The sequence below is a fragment of the Lolium perenne genome, chromosome 3 (assembly GCF_019359855.2).
Source record: "Lolium perenne isolate Kyuss_39 chromosome 3, Kyuss_2.0, whole genome shotgun sequence".
Lineage (NCBI taxonomy): Eukaryota > Viridiplantae > Streptophyta > Magnoliopsida > Poales > Poaceae > Lolium > Lolium perenne.
In genome coordinates this window covers 238,496,041-238,514,508 of record NC_067246.2, presented here as the reverse complement: position 1 = coordinate 238,514,508, position 18,468 = coordinate 238,496,041, and the positions used below count along the sequence as shown (strand labels likewise).

At 38.3% G+C, this 18,468-nt stretch overlaps 1 long non-coding RNA gene across 3 annotated transcripts; it reads right to left on the bottom strand.

Annotated features, from left to right (window-relative positions):
* Positions 1-3,111: 3,111 nt before the first annotated feature.
* LOC127343904 (uncharacterized) lies at positions 3,112-16,433 on the bottom strand. Of its 3 annotated transcripts, XR_011755841.1 has the most exons (7): positions 15,985-16,433; positions 15,811-15,898; positions 15,443-15,706; positions 15,249-15,314; positions 12,206-12,304; positions 11,972-12,064; positions 3,112-3,632 (listed from the first exon to the last, which is right to left on the bottom strand). It is a non-coding gene; the product is annotated as an uncharacterized lncRNA (long non-coding RNA). The 3 variants fall into 3 exon arrangements; XR_011755840.1 differs by lacking the exon at positions 11,972-12,064; XR_011755842.1 differs by lacking the exon at positions 11,972-12,064 and having other exon boundaries at positions 12,221-12,304.
* Between the last annotated feature and the right edge of the window lie 2,035 nt (positions 16,434-18,468).

The window sequence follows — 18,468 nt, the reverse complement described above, 5'->3', positions numbered from 1 at the left end:
TTACATTACTAAATAGAGTTCAACTTACGTTCAAATTTTTTAAGTCCAACTTGCATCCAGGTTTCTCCACGTGGTTAGTATACGTCAAAATAAGGGTATTTTTATAGGCATCAGGTTGACCCACATCACTTAAATTATATTAACCATTAGATCTATTACTTAAAGGCCACGATTTAATAAACAGATTGTACAAACATATTGTCCAACGGGACTAACATGTCACGACTCCTCATGGTTCTCCGGAAAACAGAGTCCAATTAGATTATTAAATAGAGTTCAACTTACGTTCAACTTGAATCCAGGTTTCTCCACGTGGTTAGTATACGTGAGAAACAAGGGAAGAGAGACCCGGTTTAATAAACAGATTGTACAAACATATTGTCCAACAGGGACTAACATGTCAGGACTCCTCACGGTTCTCCGGAACACAGAGTCCAATTAGATTACTAAATAGAATCCAACTTACGTCCAGATTTTTTTGACTCCAACTTGCGTCCAGGTTTTTTCACGTGGTTAGCACACGTGAGCAACAAGGGAAGAGAGACCCTCTTATACAGGGGTTACATTACCAATCAATACACGCAAGCGGGTCATATATACATAGATCTCATAGAACCCCAATTTCTGTTTCCTACTTCCCAGAGATCAACAACAACATATAGCGTCGTCTTCTTGCTTCCCAGAAGTCATCATCAACATACGGTGAACTGGAAGTCATCCAGGTAAATCTCCGTCGATGCTTTTGTCCTCACAGCTTCTCAGATATCAGCGTCAACATCAGGCAAATTGACAATCTCTTTTGGCCTTGCAGCAAGTTAAGCGCTTTTCCGACGACTCCAACATCCGACGAATTGGCAGTCATAAGTCATCCAGGTAAATCTCCGTTGATGCTTTTGGCCTTGCAGCTTCTCAGAGATCAGCGACAATATCTGGCGAATTGACAATCGCTTTTGGCCTTGCAGCAAGTCAAGCAGTCTTCCAGTGGCTCCCTCCTAGAGATCAGCTCAACATCGAGCGAATTGGCAGTCCAACTTGCATCCAGGTTTCTCCACGTGGTTAGTATACGTCAAAATAAGGGTATTTTTATAGGCATCAGGTTGACCCACATCACTTAAATTATATTAACCATTAGATCTATTACTTAAAGGCCACGATTTAATAAACAGATTGTACAAACATGTCCAACGGGACTAACATGTCACGACTCCTCATGGTTCTCCGGAAAACAGAGTCCAATTAGATTACTAAATAGAGTTCAACTTACGTTCAACTTGCATCCAGGTTTCTCCACGTGGTTAGTATACGTGAGAAACAAGGGAAGAGAGACCCGGTTTAATAAACAGATTGTACAAACATATTGTCCAACGGGACTAACATGTCAGGACTCCTCACGGTTCTCCGGAACACAGAGTCCAATTAGATTACTAAATAGAATCCAACTTACGTCCAGATTTTTTTGACTCCAACTTGCGTCCAGGTTTTTTCACGTGGTTAGCACACGTGAGCAACAAGGGAAGAGAGACCCTCTTATACAGGGGTTACATTACCAATCAATACACGCAAGCAGGTCATATATACATAGATCTCATAGAACCCCAATTTCTGTTTCCTACTTCCCAGAGATCAACAACAACATATAGCGTCGTCTTCTTGCTTCCCAGAGGTCATCATCAACATACGGTGAACTGGAAGTCATCCAGGTAAATCTCCGTCGATGCTTTTGTCCTCACAGCTTCTCAGATATCAGCGTCAACATCAGGCAAATTGACAATCTCTTTTGGCCTTGCAGCAAGTTAAGCGCTTTTCCGACGACTCCAACATCCGGCGAATTGGCAGTCATAAGTCATCCAGGTAAATCTCCGTTGATGCTTTTGGCCTTGCAGCTTCTCAGAGATCAGCGACAATATCTGGCGAATTGACAATCGCTTTTGGCCTTGCAGCAAGTCAAGCAGTCTTCCAGTGGCTCCCTCCTAGAGATCAGCTCAACATCGAGCGAATTGGCAGTCCAACTTGCATCCAGGTTTCTCCACGTGGTTAGTATACGTCAAAATAAGGGTATTTTTATAGGCATCAGGTTGACCCACATCACTTAAATTATATTAACCATTAGATCTATTACTTAAAGGCCACGATTTAATAAACAGATTGTACAAACATATTGTCCAACGGGACTAACATGTCACGACTCCTCATGGTTCTCCGGAAAACAGAGTCCAATTAGATTACTAAATAGAGTTCAACTTACGTTCAACTTGCATCCAGGTTTCTCCACGTGGTTAGTATACGTGAGAAACAAGGGAAGAGAGACCCGGTTTAATAAACAGATTGTACAAACATATTGTCCAACGGGATCCTCACAGCTTCTCAGATATCAGCGTCAACATCAGGCAAATTGACAATCTCTTTTGGCCTTGCAGCAAGTTAAGCGCTTTTCCGACGACTCCAACATCCGGCGAATTGGCAGTCATAAGTCATCCAGGTAAATCTCCGTTGATGCTTTTGGCCTTGCAGCTTCTCAGAGATCAGCGACAATATCTGGCGAATTGACAATCGCTTTTGGCCTTGCAGCAAGTCAAGCAGTCTTCCAGTGGCTCCCTCCTAGAGATCAGCTCAACATCGAGCGAATTGGCAGTCCAACTTGCATCCAGATTTCTCCACGTGGTTAGTATATGTCAAAATAAGGGTATTTTTATAGGCATCAGGTTGACCCACATCACTTAAATTATATTAACCATTAGATCTATTACTTAAAGGCCACGATTTAATAAACAGATTGTACAAACATATTGTCCAACGGGACTAACATGCCACGACTCCTCATGGTTCTCCGGAAAACAGAGTCCAATTAGATTACTAAATAGAGTTCAACTTACGTTCAACTTGCATCCAGGTTTCTCCACGTGGTTAGTATACGTTGAGAAACAAGGGAAGAGAGACCCGGTTTAATAAACAGATTGTACAAACATATTGTCCAACGGGACTAACATGTCAGGACTCCTCACGGTTCTCCGGAACACAGAGTCCAATTAGATTACTAAATAGAATCCAACTTACGTCCAGATTTTTTTGACTCCAACTTGCGTCCAGGTTTTTTCACGTGGTTAGCACACGTGAGCAACAAGGGAAGAGAGACCCTCTTATACAGGGGTTACATTACCAATCAATACACGCAAGCAGGTCATATATACATAGATCTCATAGAACCCCAATTTCTGTTTCCTACTTCCCAGAGATCAACAACAACATATAGCGTCGTCTTCTTGCTTCCCAGAGGTCATCATCAACATACGGTGAACTGGAAGTCATCCAGGTAAATCTCCGTCGATGCTTTTGTCCTCACAGCTTCTCAGATATCAGCGTCAACATCAGGCAAATTGACAATCTCTTTTGGCCTTGCAGCAAGTTAAGCGCTTTTCCGACGACTCCAACATCCGGCGAATTGGCAGTCATAAGTCATCCAGGTAAATCTCCGTTGATGCTTTTGGCCTTGCAGCTTCTCAAAAATCAGCGACAATATCTGGCGAATTGACAATCGCTTTTGGCCTTGCAGCAAGTCAAGCAGTCTTCCAGTGGCTCCCTCCTAGAGATCAGCTCAACATCGAGCGAATTGGCAGTCATCCATCACGCCAAACCTGTACATCCCCCAAATCAGGTTAATTTATGTTCTCTAGCTAGATCAATGTCCTTTCCTATAAGTCAAAGGTAATCAGTAAGTACACGTGGATCTAAGTATAGCTAGCTAGATCGCTATTATCTATGAAACTAAGTATTACTAGCTAGATCGATGTACCTTTCTATCTTCAAATCAAAGGTAATTAGTAAGTACACGTGGCTTGATTGTGCCATATAATGGTATTAGTATATATGCAAATTTCAATCCATACAGACAAAAATTGCAATAACCTTCTCTTAGTGAAAAAACACATAAATTCTAGGCATGCACCCCTTTACATATTCTCTCAATATCAGGATCATTGCATTATGTGTTATGGTAATGTTCTCACTTTTATTTCACTTGCCTCCACAGGTATGAAACCTACACTTCTAAGTGCACTGTCTACAGGAAATGAGTCATGGACAATCAAGGTCAAGGTTTTGAGACTTTGGGATTCAATTAATCTATCAACAAATGAAGTCATTAGTGCTGATATGATTTTAGCAGATAAGACGGTGCGTCTATTAAGTGTGTATAATTTGAATGGTTCTCCATATTTCAAATTTTGCTAACATATTATTTGTGTAGGGTAATGCAATCCATGCTTCTATTGGAACTAAGCTGATCAGCAAGTTTAAGTCAAAGTTTAAAGAAAACTACATCTACATATTGAAGAGCTTCAAAGTTTGTGAATATGACAAGTATCGGCCTTTGAAGAACAATCTGAAAATTATTTTCACTTCTGATACAACAGTAAAGGAAGTTCTAGAAGAATCACTTAACTTTCTGGACTATTACTTTGAGTTTGCTGATAGTACTACCTTGTGGAGTAGGGAAAGTAACGATGCACAATGCTCAGGTATGTTGGTCCTTGATGCATACCAAAGGGAAAAGCTATATATCAATTAACTAATATTTATACATATTTATGCAGATGTTATTGGCATGCTTAGAGGGATAAAACCAATACAAGAAAAAATAATAGCCAAGGACACATCAAGGGAGCGCACTTCAAACATCCGTGAAATCGAAATTCTTTTATTGGAGTAAGTACAGTAAGTTATAGCATTATTTAGCATATTTTTATGATTTGCATTCTCATATAATATATGATCACTTTTACATGATTCAATTCCTGAAGTGGTGAGAAAATCAAGGTCACTTTATGGGGGGAAAGTTTAGCAAATATGTTAAATGAAGATCTGCTAGGCAAACAAACAATCGTGATTGTCACTTCAAATTTGGTCAAGGATTTCTACGGTGAGAACTTTAGTCTCTTCTCCTTTATATAATATGATTTTACTAATTCATTTATATCCAGGCTTATCACTGCGAACAACAAATGCATCGAAGATCTATTTAGACTTGGAAATTCTAGAGACAAAACAAATCATCAACAGGTGTGATATATAGTAATGAAGTTGTGTAGCCAATATTTACATATAACTGCATTTTCTGATGATGTTACCACTGAACCACAGGCATTGTACAGTCGATACCTTCCCAACAATGATCGAAGTCGATGCAAGCATGCAAGGAACGGTAGAACAACAAATGTTCTACAATAGAAAAACCTTAAGGGAGATCACAGAATTGCGGTACAGTGATGTGAAAACAAAGGTTAGTTCAAACCTTTCGCTTCATGTATGCTTTACATATTTTCTGTTACATTATTAATATCTTTGCTCTTAAATTAACTTAGGAATATATATGCACAACCAAAGCAACAGTTGATGATATTATATCAGATAGAGATTGGTGGTACATGGCATGTATACGATGCTATTGTGCGACAAAAAAAGAGTCAACTAACTATGTCTGCAAATCCTGTAACAAAATAGCAGAAAGTGCAGAACTACAGTGAGAATACTCACATATTCAGTTTTGTTACAAAAAACTTCTATGAGGTATGTGTTAACACTAAAATATCATATCAGGTACATAATTAATATTAGGATAAGTGACGACACAGCAACAACAACATGCGCAATATTTAATGAGGTTGCACAAAGACTTTTGGGGAATAGGTCTGTTAGTACCATGTTGGAGCAAAATGGATTGTCCGACACAATCCCAGAAGCTATACGCAACCTTTGTGGAAGAACACTAATATTTCGTTTGAAGTTAAACTCAAATAATTTGGAAGAGTGCACGGAAAATTATAAAGTGAATTACACTTTTGAGCCTAATGACAAGCTGAAGATGGAATATGCAAATGAAATGGCTGAAGAGGTATGCCCATCTACATTTCTTTTCTTGCCAAATGATATACAAAATCATAATGAAAAACTGGAAACCAATGGAATGATGAATCAGGATACCAAAAAATCATAGTGGAAAGTATTTTGCAGGACATACTGGACAATCAAGAATGTGGAAAGTCGATTTCTTCTAATCAGGTATGCTAATATATGGTTTGACGTACTATATTATTATTTTTACACTAAATTATTTTATTGTATAGGAATATATGCACTCCAGTATTATCACAGAAGAAACAGTACGTCACAAAACAAATGGGCGTAAGAAGAAAAGCTCTGCATCTACCAACAAAAAACTTCTGCGAAGCATAAAAAAGGATAAATCAAACAAAAAACATAAGAAAAATAAAATGAAGCTTACTTCACTAAGAAGCCAGCATGATGAGGTAATCTAAGACTTTTCATTAGTACATGCATCATTTTTGTGGCATAACAATTTTACAAAATAATGCAGAAAGACTCAAATATTTATCAAGAGAGAAAAGAAGAAAAAACAAGAAAGGGATCTAGCAGAAAAGTGACCAGGCTTGGCTCCAGGAAAAACAAGAAATCAGTTCAAAAAAAAAAATTATGGCGATGAGGTACGATAATGTAGTTATTTATACTAATACTGAGCTCTGTTATTTTTTTTTGACACAAAACTGAGCTCTGTTATCTATGACATAAATTGCCAAAGAAAATGCAGGAAACGGCAACGAAAGATTTGGAGGACTTGAAAGAAGACGAGAACAATACAGTAGCAACAGATAACCTCCACGATTCTCAAACTTCAGGTGATAATAATTTAATTATAATAGATGGCTCGGATGAAGAGTGTGGAAATACAACTACACATGTGAACAATTCTGCATGCAAGAAGCGCAAAAAGGTTGTGAAGGGAAAGAGATTCAAGAAAGGGGTAAATCATTTTTTGGTTAAAATTGGAATCTAGCATTTTTTATTCTGCTATTGATGATATTACAACAATATGCAGGAGCCAAAAAACGATCGAGAGAATATTGGAAAAAGGAGAATATGTAACAAACAAAAGGAAATTGTTGCTTCCAGAAATAAGAAAAACATTTTTATCGAAAATAAACTTTTGGATGACGAGGTATTTAATTCATTTTCGCATTCCTAAAAATGTATATTGTCATTGATTATTTATTTATAATATAAAAAATCTTATATTCTGAATTGTTGGATTATTACTTACAGATGGAAGCTACATCGGATGGAGAAACCATCATAGATGATTTAGTCATTGGTGATGTTCACTCCATGGAAAAGTTAACCCATCTACAAAAGCCTACCATCAAGAAATCCAGAAAGGTAATGAAAGTCGACAAGATCAATAACGAGGTGTTTATTTCTTCTATTCATTTAAATACCAAGGAAATGGAGTCCTATTGTCTAACTAAGATATTCTATCTTATAGGTTAAAGAAAAACAGAATGACAGAATCTTTATGAAAAAAAGTAAAAAGTATAAAAAGGTAAATGATGATGAATAACTTAGACATGTACAATATAGCTGTCCTTCTTTGTTTTAGCAGTAACAGTGATTTTGCAATTTTACAGAGAGACATCAGCAGCAATGCTCAGAACAATGATAGCATCCCCAAAGATGAATGTGCTGAAGAATTGCATCAAGAAATTTCAAGCACAACAAAGAAGAAAAATATTCCGAGCAGAAATAAAAGGAACATGTCATCGGAAAAGGAGAATATAGTAGCCTTGAATCTCAATCAGGATAGACCCAAGCGGATTAGGAAAACACCCGATTTTTTCACATACTAGGATCAAATGCAAGTCCTTGAGCCTTCAAGGAAGTGATACTATTACTCTTTGCTTTATGATAAATTAGATAAGGTACTCTCTCTATATATATATGTACTCTTAGTATTGATTATTGTAAGCTCTATGTGAGCAAAAAAAAAACTACTTATGAATGCATGCAGACATACACCATGAAGTCTATGAATATTTAGTCATCAACTTTAGCAAATCAAAGAAAGTGTTTGTTTTTAATCATATAATATAACTATATTCTCTTAGGCATAGTTACAACATCCAAACGGTGACCCATGTGTAAAGAAGGCAAGATCTAGCCAAGTGCATGCATGTATTGAACTACCGATATCCGAAACCGAATAACAAAAGGAAAAATCACCGGCTGATGCTTGCCAGTGCGGAGGTTGTCTAGATGGACATCTGAACCACACCGACCTCTTCTCCACATTATTTATTCATTCCTTTCAAGATCTGAACATGAAGAAATCATGTGTTGCTCGGTATAAACAACCAATGACTAGCTCAGAATGAAATTTATTGTATTACTTCAAATGCAAACACGTACAATAGATCATCTCACAGTTAAACCAAGAACAAGCTCAACATGCTTGCTTACTATAGATATATAGTAGGCTCACTTATCCAAACAGTTTAATTACAATAAGTTTTAATAATAATAAAACACGTATATTTCTGTGTGTCAAATATATATAGGTGCGCAATGCATGATTTTAGATAGAGGATGAAAATAATTAATTTGTAATTCGAAAATATAAATTCACGTAAAACAACAATATAAAAACAATCTAGCAAACGAACTTAAATCTATTATTATCGGATTCCAGCACAACTCAGATAAAAAAAAGAGTCCAAAACGTATTTGACTTAGAAGAAAAAGAGTCCACCACGGCTTGAGTCTTGAGAGATAGAATATCTTTAAAAAGGATAGTTTGCATCAATAGACAAAAGGGATCGTATATGCCTAGGAAGCCACCAACGCAAAACAACTTCACGTCAGAAAATTCACAACATCCTGTCTCTTTTCGTCTTCTCTAAGTCTTGCAGAAAAGAAGGACCAGGATCCAGAAGATCCAGACCAAGATCCAGCAGATCTAAACCAAGGTCAGACCAATATACACATCTTCGTCTACAGTAAAGTTCATCAGCCATCTTTCTTCATCGATACGAATTTTACAGCTTCTGTTGCAGTCATTCAACGCAAAACAACTTCACGTCAGAAAATTCACAACATCCTGTCTCTTTTCGTCTTCTCTAAGTCTTGCAGAAAAGAAGGACCAGGATCCAGAAGATCCAGACCAAGATCCAGCAGATCTAAACCAAGGTCAGACCAATATACACATCTTCGTCTACAGTAAAGTTCATCAGCCATCTTTCTTCATCGATACGAATTTTACAGCTACTGTTGCAGTCATTTAATTTGGATTGTTTTTTCTCTTAAATCTTGCGAAAAGAAGGACCAAGATCCAAAAGTATACGGAGATTGAAAATCCTATAAAAGAAGAACGTCTACAGTAAGCACGTGTTTGCCACAATTAAAAGTTCATACCCAACTTCAACCATCCGAATTTTATAGCTTTCTTTCAATGTTGTACAGGAATACTCCAATGACGAAAAAAGGCGAGGCACATAGCAAGACATCTCAGAAAACTGCCAAGATGCTCAAAACCAATCAAACATGCAATCTGTCAAGGTAATTATTATATTAGTAATTGTAGCACTTATATGGCAGTGTCGGTGGAATATGTATGAAAACATATGTGCCACTGTAATCTCACTAACTATCGATACAGCTACAAAAACTATGAATTTCACCTTATTAAATATTACTTGCATTAATAATCTTAAATATTAATACAAAATGATTTGGAGTATCAGACAACTAGGATGCAAGTAGTGCTTTGAGTTTTAAACATGCAACAGATGCCAACGAAAATCTATGGCACTGATACAGTGATGTTTTGATTTTACACATGCTAGCACAGGTGACCATGTCCTTGACGTTATCACATGTTTACCACAACTATAATTTAGTAGACTCTATATATTAAGTGTTGATTAACTTGACAGAAAATACTATAAAGAAAAAAAAACTAAAGTGTTTGAGATTACTCATGTCAATACAGAGAAGCAGTCAAAATGGCAAGAATGACGAGGATAAAGAAAATTCAGGAAAAGAAAAAGGGAAAGCCTATAGAACAAACTCTGAACCAAGAGAGGTAGTTCTCCACGGATTTTATCATATTATGGTATTCTTTCATTCTTAAAAGACTAGCACTTGTAATTTTGTGTCAACATTACACAGGGAAAGTCATTCAGTGGAAACAAGTACAAAGGAGAGACCAAGTCGGAAAAGAAAAGTTGAACTTCTAACCAGTGCAGACGAAGTGCTAGAAAATGGTACCAAGAGAAAGAGGTAAAGTATATCAAGTTGCACAGTTTGCATATCTAGGCATATATAATAATGTAAAACATGATGCTAAATCTTAAATAGGTCACCAAAAAGAATGGATATGAAAATTTGGAACTTCGGAAAACCGACTTGCAAGTGTCAACGATGTGGAGCAATTTTCTGGTATGAAGAAAGAACCAGGAGTGCAGGGAACAACAACCCAACATTTGGTCTATGCTGCCAAAATGGAAAAGTTAAATTGCCAACCTTAAAGGAGCCATCGGCTTACCTACTGAAATTGCTGAGGAAACAGCATGGAAAAAGGTCAAAAAACTACATACAAAATATCAGATTGTACAACTCCATGTTCGCTTTCACATCAATCGGAGGAAAGGTTGACAAAGAAGTAAACAAAGGAAGTGGACCTTATGTATTCAAAATGAATGGGTTGAATTACCATCGGATTGGAACTCTATTACCAACTGAAGAAGGGGACAAGCCACGATGGGCTCAGCTCTACATCTATGACACGGAAAATGAGGTCAAAAATAGGATAGAAGCATCAACAACTTCGATGGATAAGAGGAAGTCATTAGATCCCCACATCGTTGAAGGCCTTAAAAATATGTTGGACAGGGACAATATACTAGCAAAAACATTCAGAATGGCAAGGGATAGATTCAAAGAAGGTGACTACCATGATGTGAAATTAAAAATTATTAATAAACGACAGAGAGATGGCACACAGTATAACATGCCATCAGCATCTGAAGTGGCAGCACTCATTGTCAATGATACAACTGAAAATAGACAAGGACGTGACATCATTGTTCAGTACAAAGACATGAAACCAAAGAGAATATCAGAGAACCACCCAAAATTCATGGCCATGCAGTATCCGTTACTATTTCCCTATGGTGAAGATGGGTACATAGATAAAACACCATACATATTAAAAGAAGGTACAACATGCAAGAGAAAGCATGTTACAATGCTAGAATACTATGCATATCGGATACAACAGCGCATGGACCAATCAATGCACTTGATGTCATGTGGCAAACTAACACTGCAATTCTTCGTGGACGCCTTTGCGTGCGTTTTACACTTCAGGCTGAACTGGATAAGAAATCATCAAGGAAACCTAAGAACAGATCTATATGCTGGCTTGCAGGATGCGGTTGAAAGGGGAGATACAAGAGCTGAGCAAGTAGGAAAAAGAATACTACTTCCATCCACTATAACGGATAGCCCGAGGTACAAAAAACAAAACTTCCAAGATGCTATGGCAATATGTAGGTGGGCCGGATATCCCGACCTTTTTGTGACATTCACATGCAACGCAGCTTGGCCAGAAATTCAATCTATGGTTGAGGAGCTAGGGCAAACAGCATCAGAAAGACCTGACATTGTGGTCCGTGTGTTCCACATAAAACTCAAGGAGTTCCTGAGAGACATAAAGGAAAGAGAATACTTTGGAAAAACACTCGCAGGTAATGATCTCCAACATACACAACTAAATTGCTAAATATATTACTATATAAATTAACTAAAAGCTATTGTCTTAATTGCAGTTATATACACAATAGAGTTCCAAAAAAGAGGACTCCCACACGCCCACATAGTAATATTCCTTCATAAAGAGGAAAAACAGTACAAATATCCGGAACCAGAGCAGGTAGATAAGATAACATGTGCAGAAATCCCAGACAAGGAAGTTGATCCAGAAGGATATGCAGCCGTTGAGAACTTTATGATGCACGGAACATGTGGACAGGCCAATACAAACTCACCATGCATGGTTGATAATAGATGCATAAGAAAATTCCCTAAAGACTTCAACAGAAATACAACCATAGATGAAGATGGATACCCAGTATATCGAAGGCGTGATGATGGCAGATACATAGAGAAGGGGGAAGTAAAGTTGGACAACAGATATGTCGTCCCGTACAATAGAGATCTTCTGGTAAAGTATCAAGCACACATAAATGTCGAGATATGCAACAGATCTCTCTCAATAAAGTACCTCTTCAAATACATAAACAAGGGGGACGACCAAGCTACAGCCGTGGTAGAAAATGATGAGATTAAGATTAAAAGTTACCTCGAGTGTACATACATTTCATCACATGATTCCTGTTGGCGACTATTTCAATTTGAGATGCACTTCCGAGATCCCTGTGTAGAAAGGCTGCCTTTCCACCTGCAAAATGAACAACATGTCATCTTCTCAGATTCAGCTGACTTAACAAAGATAGTAAGAAAGGAAAGGGCAGGAATCACTAAATTTACACAATGGATGGAGACAAACAAACAATGTGAAGAAGCAAGAAAATTGACATATGCAGAGTTCCCGTCAAAATATGTATGGAACAGGGGAAAGACAAAATGGACCAAGCGGAAAAAAGGAAGATCTGTTGGAAGAATTTATTATGCCCATCCAGCAAGTGGCGAGAAATACTACATGAGAATGCTACTTAATGTTGTCAAAGGATGCACATCTTTCGAAGACATCAGGACTGTTAATGGAGTTGTCCACACATCATACAAGGAAGCATGTGAAGCATTAGGATTCCTCGATGATGACAAAGAGTGGATTGACTGCATCAATGAGGCAGCAAGCTGGGCAACTGGAAATCAGCTACGACAACTTTTCACGACCATTTTATGCCACTGTGAGGTTACAGACCCAAAAACTTTGTGGGAAACATGTTGGGAACTTCTAAGTGAAGACATGGAGTATATACAGAGAAAATTATTGAACTATCCTACATTGCGTCTAACAGATAAACAAAAGAAAGACCACGCACTGCTAGAAATAGAAAAGATCATGAGAGAGGCCGGGAAGACAATTAAGGAATACCCGGGAATAGAACTGCCAAACTCTTCAGGCCTTAAAGAACTTGGAAACAGACTACTCAATGAAGAGCTGAACTACAACAAACAGGAGCTAAAAGATGAACATCTAAGGATCTTTCATAATCTCAACTCGAATCAGCGGAATGCATTTGACTCCATAATCGAATCAGTGGATAAGAATTTGGGAAAACTGATTTTTGTGGATGGATATGGTGGTACGGGGAAGACATACCTATGGAAAGCAATCACAACAAAATTGCGTTCCGAAGGAAAGATAGTACTAGCAGTCGCATCATCTGGAATTGCGGCGCTACTTCTGCAGGGAGGTAGGACAGCACACTCAAGGTTCCATATCCCTCTAATACTCACAGAACAGTCAACATGCGACATCAAGCAAGGAACACACTTGGCAGAGCTAATAAATAAAACATCACTAATTCTATGGGATGAGGCTCCAATGGCAAATAAGATAAGTTTCGAGGCGCTTGACAGAACCCTGGGAGATATATTAAGGAATAAGAATGAGAACAGTAGCAAAAAGGCATTCGGCGGCATGACAGTGGTTCTAGGAGGGGACCTCCGCCAGATTCTCCCTGTTCTGCCAAAGGGCAAAAGGCACAACATAGTCAGCGCATCCATTAAAAGGTCCTATCTTTGGCAACACTTCAAAATATTAAAACTCACAGAGAACATGCGACTAATTAGCATGACTGATAGCGAGACAGAGAAAAGACAGGTAAAAGATTTTGCCAACTTGGATCTTGAATATTGGGAATGGAACAACCACATCACCAGAAGGCGAGGAATGGATTAAAATACCAAGTGACATACTACTGAATAAGGGAAGTGACCCAAAGAAAACAATAGTGGAAAGCATCTATCCAAATTTGCGGGAAAGATATCGTGACCGGGAATTCTTGGAAGAAAGAGCAATTTTATGTCCAAGAAACGAAACTGTCAGGGAAATTAATGAATATATCATGGGCCAGCTAGAAGGAGAGGACAAAATTTATCGTAGCTGTGACAGTGTATGCAAAGCAGTAACCTTAAGTGAAGATGTCGATATGTTATATTCAAAAGAGTTCTTAAATAACTTGAAATTTCCTGGAATTCCAAATCATGAGCTCAAACTCAAGATAGGGCTACCGGTGATGCTAATGCGTAATCTTAACCAGAGTGCTGGGTTATGCAACGGTACACGGATGACAATAACTCAGCTTGGAAAAAGATTCATCGAAGCCCAGATAATAACAGGGACCCGTGTGGGTGACAAGGTATATATTCCAAGAATAATCATGTCACCAACTGAATCACCGTGGCCATTCTTGCTAAAAAGAAGACAATATCCTATCTCTGTGTGTTTTGCTATGACAATAAACAAAAGCCAGGGGCAATCACTAAACAGGGTAGGACTATATCTACCTAAACAAGTTTTCACACACGGACAACTATATGTCGCATTCTCAAGAGTCACAAAAAGGGATGGACTACGGGTATTGGTCGACGACAATGATAGCAAAGAGGACGATGCAGTCAAGAACATAGTCTATAAAGAAATTTTCTGAAGGTACAAACTAAAAATCCCCCTTTTTATATCATGTTCATGTCACTGCCCTTTTTCATAAGCATAAGTATAAAAACAAATTAGCTGTAAAATATCTTATATCTACATGCTAAATATGATTGGTTTTCCTAAATGGCAGGATGGATATGGAATACTACGACCTATAGCAGCATCAAGAAAATGGATAATTATTTAACACATTCGCATACCAAATGAGTACACACTTTAGTCTTATGCTTTCTAAAAGTAAATATTGGATGAATGTTACACATTAATCATAGTTTTCGCTGTACCGTACATTCATAATTTATATTATACAGGATTCCATGATTATTACGGCGTCACTATATTTTTTTATCTACTGAATTCTTATTTAGTTTTATTTGGGAATAATTTAAAAATATATATAAATGGGGTGGGGGGGGGGGGGGGGGCTAACACTGCCAATGCCGGTCCCAAGCCCGGATAAAAAGTGGAGGGGGCATAAATAAAAACCACATTTCCGGCTAAAAAACAATACCTATATTACAATATATTGGTTTTATTAGATGTACACATATCACTAATAATAGCAATACTTTCAAGCTTCAACAATTAACTACTACTAATTTGGATGAACATAAATATGGAATAACCTATGTGTATCTGGGAACTGAAAAAATTGCAAGCTAACCAAATAGGTCTAGACACTGGAAAATAGAAAAAAGATGAGAGCAGCTCATACCAATTTAGGACCATGTCCTCACACTCCTCCAAATAGAAGCCTCCCAGCGGACACTCAGATGCAAGACTGCAAAAACAGCAGAGTTCTTACAATCAAATGCCTAGCCGTAAAGCCCCCGGCTGCTGGAGCTACCAAGATTGGGGATCCTAGGCAAGAAAAAAAACGGATCGAGAGTATTTGCCGAAGAGATTTACCATCAAATTTTCGTCCGCTCGCCGGAAGCTAGCTCGCAAGGACATCCACCTACAATAGCCACAATACAGCGCCTCAAGCACCGGCCGTAGTTGACGGACAACGACGAGAACAGTGGAGATTTGGTTATATAGAGAACCATTCGGTGGAATTTCACGCTATAGGGAAGACTGAAAGTAGTTGTTATCATAGCGACCGTTCCAACTTCATCCATCGCATCCGGCCGGCACACAATCAGTAATATGATGAGATCCCCCAATGTTTCCCTGTACACGTGCGATGGGTTAGGACATGGATGGTTTCCGGATCTAAGTGCTAGAAGAAGACCTCATCATGAAGCTCTGGAGTCCAAAAATATGCAGGCGGGTACCTATTCATGAGTCATCGCAACCTCCTAGCCGATTTAAAACAGTAATACGCACCAGGCCCTATATCTTCTCCAAGAACACGACGACGACCTGTAGGGAAACGGCGGTCAACACCGGTAGACCAAGAGAGGACGGGACGAAGACGGGGAAGAGGTCCAAGAGGCGCGGAAGCTCACCAGGAACGCGATGGTGTGCTCGAAAACCACGGAGAAGGTCGGAGACGGCCGGAATTGACGAATTCGGTCGCCGGAGTTGGAGAAGAATCGGCGAATTCACCGTCGATTTACAGAGCCCCATGCCGATTCCTTGGGTGTGGAGAAAAAGGAGAGCAAGGCGGTTCTGGTGGTGGTCTCGGATAGACGAGGGGAGGTCTGTAGCGCCGGAGCCATGGTGAGGACGGTGGTGTTCCTCTTCATCTCGGACATCCGCCATCGTCCTCCAATAGCAGCACCTCACTTTACATCTGTAGGTTCAATTTATGGATGAGGGGGATCATCGATGCTATGAATTTGGTGGATTCCTGCGGGGGGAGCGAAGCCAACCAGATTTGGTGAATAATTGGGAGCGGACACAACAAGAGCGGAGACAGGAGTCACTGTGGAGACCAGCAAAGGAAGAAAAAAAAGAGAAGTGGAATGCTCAGAATTAGGGGAAATGAGCCCATCTAAATGAAAGGAAGTTCAAGAAAATTGTACTGGAGTTAATTCAAATGAGTTAATTCAAAACATCAGACAAGGTTAATTCAAAACATCTAAAAAGATATACAAATATCCATTATCCATCAAACTTAGAACCATATAGATATCAATTTAAAAAAAACAATTGTATTTAGATCAGTTGATTGGTAATATATTCAAAGAATACTTATCTTCATAACAAATTATATTTAAAAGCGAATAAAAAATACTAAAAAATTAACCATGACATCCTACAATTTAATTAAATGCCAATCTATTATTAGGTGTTGAATTGTATTACAAATTATAATGAACCATCAAGATGTCGCCCGCGCATTACTGCAGCGATTGCCTTCTGCTCATTTTTTTCCTCGAGGTTGGTAGATTTGCTTAAGAAAACTAACCGATCGATAGATTGCAGGCTGTTCGGTTCAACAGGAAAAAGGGAATCCTTAGAAAATCTACGTGTGTGTTTCGTTCACAAGAAAAAATAGGTCGTATTTCTCATCTACTACTCCTGGATGCTTCTAACCTGATTACTAGAAAGAGTCCATCTTCCACGCAAAAACAAAGTCTCCACGTTAAATTAAATCTTTTAATTTGAGCCATGCATGAGATTTACTTTCGGCCACTAATTAACCGTCCATAACATCATACATTCATCAGTACAGGCACTCCCATGCAGTTATTGTCAAAAAAAAAAAGGAAGACATGTTTTGGAAAAAAAAAAAGATGATTTACACCCAAATGGAGGGAGTAACACGTTATGGCACGGTTTAAACATACCAAACAAATAAACTAACTATTATTACTCCCTCCATACCGGTTTAGACGGCAATTACGTATTTCAAGAAAAAAATTTAATATAATATATATGTCACATAGATTATACCATTGAATTCATATTCAAAGAATTTTCCAATAATATAGTGATATACATTTTATAATTTGTTGACCAAAGTAGCGAGGCATCCCAAAATTCCAAAGATGACTAGCTTAATATGAATCTTGTGGTATTCTTACGTGTAAATTTTGGAAGCACGGAAGTAAGCAACACAAAGATAGATTCAAGGGTCAGTACCGAATCTATCTTTCAGTTTCTTCAAACAAAAGTATAAGTCTAATTTGCTAATGAAATCTCGAGTCGAAGTAGTCATTTCGATTTTTACAGCTTAACTTTCTGACAAAAAAGGAGCGAAAATACCTACTCTAATATTTTATATATTTGTTTAAACAAGGGTGGATATATTTAAATTCTTCTATCATACGATTTATTATGATTGATGTAAACAATAATGCAATTTTGATATCACTTTATTTTAGCTCGGCATAAACTTATATATATATAATAATTTATTTACCACATACATAATCATAATAATAATAGCAAGAATAACCACAACTATAAAAAACAATAATAGTAATAGTGGTAGATTTATCATTTATCCTGATACAACAATTTATTGCAAGTAGAGTAGACTACCAAGACAAAGTAAAGTGCACATAGCAAGTTGCTTGGTTTTTTTTTAAATGATGTTATTCTTTAATGGGCATAATTTCATAAGAGTAAAATACATTGGACGTCACCAAACTCAGCACCCTTACCCGCCTCCATCACCATACATAGAAATACTCAAAATACGGTCACTAAAAATGGATTGATGGTCGTAATGGTCACTGGGGAGGGTACAGCCTCGTATATTGCTGATGTGGCCTACAATAGACCCCATATATCAGCCACCCACCATCAAGAGAAACTATTTTTGAATAACAAAAAAATAAAAGGGTTATATCAAAAAAGTGATAGAGATTGGGATCCACTGGGGCGCCATCTCCTCCGTGCCAGCACCGGCGAGATGCCAGGGAGCTGGCCACCGCCCGGGCTCTGGAGATCCTCGAGGTTCTAGCAGCATCGCCACCGCGAGCCCCCCTCTCCCCGCGCCTGCACTGGCGACGTCGCCGATGCCGACGGTCCCCTGCGCG